This window comes from Schistocerca americana, chromosome 5, assembly GCF_021461395.2.
Source record: "Schistocerca americana isolate TAMUIC-IGC-003095 chromosome 5, iqSchAmer2.1, whole genome shotgun sequence".
Lineage (NCBI taxonomy): Eukaryota > Metazoa > Arthropoda > Insecta > Orthoptera > Acrididae > Schistocerca > Schistocerca americana.
The window spans coordinates 660,021,749-660,026,198 of NC_060123.1; the positions used below are offsets into that span (position 1 = coordinate 660,021,749).

At 43.3% G+C, this 4,450-nt stretch overlaps 1 non-coding gene across 1 annotated transcript; it reads right to left on the reverse strand.

Moving 5' to 3' along the window:
- Positions 1-3,778: 3,778 nt before the first annotated feature.
- Trnaa-agc lies at positions 3,779-3,850 on the reverse strand. Its single transcript has one exon. It is a non-coding gene; the product is annotated as a tRNA-Ala (tRNA).
- Between the last annotated feature and the right edge of the window lie 600 nt (positions 3,851-4,450).

Here is a 4,450-nt window from a genome sequence, read left to right on the forward strand (position 1 = left end):
ATAAACTAAAGATGCCGTTTTCTGACTCGTAATACTTTTCATGTCGTGGTGCGAACTGCTTTTCTTGGTGAGCTTTAGCAGTACGAAGCTCTGAGGATATGGGAGAGGAGTGTCACAAGAGTGGCACACCAAAAGCGACCTCCTGAGGGCTGAGGGATTGTGTCTTTCAAAGACTCGTTGGCGGGGGGAGGGGGGTGTGTGATTATCATCACATAGAAGCTACCCTCATGTTGTCTTCGGGAAGTCGCTTCAGCTAGCATCATACTGGCACCCAGCACATTTCTACTTTGGATGGCTGAGGCGAAACCATTTGCTCGGGATGACGGAACTCTACCCAGCAAGAGGTGTACATCTGTACCGTGCAAAGAAAAGTACAATCAACTGGTAAACACCTCCCGGCTATCCAAAAACACATCGCAAAACAACTGTGACCACAATACAGGTTCAGAAGATGCCAGAGTTGACTGCAAGCCTCGAGCACAGTTTCATAACTTTTCCTGTGTCCTGTGATGTGAGGTTAGATGCTGACTGAGAGGGCGCCAATTGATGAAAGTGATGTTACGTCAGGAGTATACAACTTGTTGTTTTAAGCAAAAGTGGTGATGATTTGATTATTTTTCAGTGATCAAATGCGTATTTCTCACCGTAAGATTCACTGTCAGGGCTGCCATTTTCCATAGCAATAATAATGGCTTTGTGTACATTTACTCCTGCGTTGGGTACTAAGAGTGTGTCTGCATCACGATTACTTTTGAAATAAGTAACTTCACTCACACATATGTGTGGTTTCGCAGATGTAGAAAAAAATGTCGTTACAGCGTTGGTCTTCTCAGCTACTTGCGAACTCAAGAGTACAATGCCACACGTGTTGTGGAAGATGGAAGACGAAAAATATGTGTTAGCTTATATTGGTGATAATGATGGTGTGTGTGTGTGTGTGTGTGTGTGTGTGCGCGTGTGTGTGTGTGTGTGTGAGAGAGAGAGAGAGAGAGAGAGAGAGAGAGTAATGGAGCTTAAAACTGTGAGTTGACAGTGGCTGTCTCGGAACCTGTCTTTTGTGGGAAATGCTGTACAGCCCCAATTGTCAGTCGAAACACTAACCAAATAAATTAATAATTTTTATTGTGTTTCTCTCTAGTTACGATTTGGCCAGCCAGCCAGCTACATGTGCCGCTATTGTGTGGAAACCAACAGACCGAAACCGAAGCGCAGTAAAAAATAAATAAATAAATAAATAAATAAAAGAAAGGTTCAAATCGCTCTGAGCACTATGGGACTTAACATCTGAGGTCATCAGTCCCCTAGAACTTAGAACTACTCAAACCTAACTAACCTAAGGACATCACACACGTCCATGCTCGAGACAGGATTCGAACCTGCGACTGTAGCGGTCGCGCGGTTCCAGACTGAAGCGCCTAGAACTGCTCGGCCACACCGGCCGGCAAGCGCAATACAGAGTTCATACTAAAACGCAGATAGCCCAGCATTCTTACAATAAGCAATTAGGTGGTGTGAGAGAAGGGCCATTTCACTGCGTCTCGCATCTGCCTGCAGAGATATGTTTCTGGATTACTCTGTATTGTGTGCTGGTTCTCCTGTAGTCTGCCTCTGTATCCGTTGTGTTTTAGCTTCTCTTCAGGACAGCTGACGTAGGCCATCTGCAGCTGCTCCCTTCTAATCAGGATATCTGTATCGGTCTCTTTCTGCTATTCCCCATTCGCTCTTGTAAAGCCACTGATCCTTTTTAACATTTTCTGACTTACGGCTACCCACCCTTGTTACCCGACTGGCATATGAAAAATCTACATCCTCCCTGTAGGGTCCCACCGTTGACTGAATCCGTAATAAACGCAGACATTTGTTTCATTGTCTGACTAATTATGGCCCTGTCAAATCAAATCATCCATTCTGTCCAGATCCCTCTCTCCTGTACAATGCTCTTAACGACTGAGCTTTCAGTTACGACACACAACACATTCTCACTGCTTCAGTACCTCTCTCCTGCTTTCAGATATTGTCAGAAGGTCCCCTGCAAACCTCGTTGGGCTAGCAGTTCTAGCATTTGGCGAAGAGATGGCTCATCCTCATCGCATAGGTTGTTTCCAGGATGACTGTCCACACTGCTACGGACCGAGAGCTGTTTTTGAAATTGTTGCCAAGTTTGTAAAGGAGGAGAGACATACTGCGACAAAAAGACACTTTGAGGGTGTGTAGTGAGTCGTGGCTGATAGATCGCTCGACAACACCATTTGCCGCGAAGGGCAAAGTACCGCATTTGATTCCTGGATCTCAAAAAGTAACTCATATTTCATTGCACAGTGGATAGGAGAAGGTCGTGTACTATCGGACATCTTAGCTTTTTCGAAATTACAATATTTTCGGTCTACTGGAACATTACTATTATGCATTACTTAATAAAATTATAAAACGCAGTCTCATAAGGATTTAATTTCGGTGCAAGTTTTGAATTTCGATAATTTTAATTTTTCGAGGGCTGTATTAAACACTGAAAAAAATTTCAGTTGGGTCATAAGTGATTATAAACTTCGATTATTCCTCAGCTCACCTAGTTTGTTAAATAATCTCTCAACATGTTCGTTGCTGGAACCTGGTGTGTCCTGCAAACTCGTCTTTACATCTGTCCTCAGCCAAAGTCTTCAAGTTTTTGTGTTTTTGAACCGAAAATTTGAAAATTTGTGGTTAGTTCCTATGGGACTAAGCTGCTGACGTCAACGGTCCCTAGGTTTACACACTACTTAACCTACGCTTACGTTAAGGACAACGCACACACCCATGCCCGAGGGAGGACTCGAACCTCCGACGGGGGAAGCCGCGCGAACCGTGGCAAGGCACCCTAGACTGCGCGGCTACCCCGCGCGGCTTTTTGAGCCGGTACTTTATTCTGATTCGCTCTGAATATTTGTAAACTAGACGCAAGAACTCTTATTCATTCAATGACGTAAGCTGGCCATCTAAATTTTTAATATTATAGTACAATGCTGGTTTCGGTTCATCACTGAAAGTTGTCTGAAATATTTAATATTTCCAAAAAAATTTTCATTGCCATTTCTTTGTTTTCCTCTACGGCAAAGCTGTAGGTCTGCCGCCTAATATACTTCTTGCAACTGAATACTTTTGACTCGCTCGCATGACTGTCATTTCATTTCAAGAGTTGTCGGTCCTGGTGGTGTAGCGGTAAAGCGAATGCCTGGAAGCTGATTGCTCATGGGATCGAATCCCAGTCAGACCACACAAATTTTTAGTCTACCTTTGATCTAACCTTCACTTTTCAACGACGTGAGGAGTCCCCAAAAACGACACACGACACAGATTCCAGCTTAAATTGTAGGTCCCCTTTCCTCAATAGTATACACGCTGTAGATTAGGAACACACAAATCACCGAAGTGGCTTCCAATGGAACAATAGTTCCCAACCTGGGGGTAATTACCCCCTGAGGAGTAAAACAAATTTTTCTGAATGGTAAAAACAAAAGGGTTTGACGGTTTTGGTCACGAAATGAAAATGATTTAAAATTTTTTTTTACTGTTATCAATATTTCGTAAGACTGTAAAACTGATTACATAAGTGACGAATAATTACAATTTATTTTTCAAGTAGTAACATGCCGCGTGACAGTGTGGTTGAGGTTACAGCTTGCGAAACTAATCTGAGAACATCTTCCTCACATAGTCTATCTACTACACACATGCTTTGTGCCATGCACCTGTGACAGTAAAACTGAAACATATACTGGACGAACGAACAAACGAAAATTTGTACCAAGGCCAGGATTCGAACCCGAGTCACCTGCTCGCTAGGCAGATGCGCCAACCACTACGCCACCCTGGCACAGTGGCTTTGGACAACTGCACGGACTACCCTAGCACGCGTCTGTCCTCAATCTAAATTCCCATTCATGCCTTAATCCACTTGATATTCTCCCCAAACTCCAACAGCACTTGTGCAAAGCCAGTGTGCCAGGGCTGTGTAGTGGTTAGCGCACGTGCCGAGTGAGCAGAAACCCGGGTTTGAATCACAGCCTTGGTACAAATTTTCATTCGTCGCTTCAGTCTGCATATATAAGTCACAGATGTTTGAGACTCGGAACGGTTTCTGGAACTATATAGTTCATCTGAATCATTTACATCATATCTCACGAAATTGCCTTCTCCGAGTTGTAGGCAGTTCCCTCAACGGACCAGGGATTACTTGCTATTCACTTCGCAACACATAAACAAACTAATTGACAGTACAAGAGAAAAGTAATTATGTAATGACTATTATATCGGTTTAGGGCCTACAAAGTATAGTTATTATTATCAGTCGTATTGCTGGCATGGTCATACACCAAGCATTAGCAGCATGAAGTCCTCCATTTTCTGTTAGTTCAGAAGTAAGGAGCCGATCAAGCAAGTGATTACAAACAATCAATATAGTCTGCACATTTTA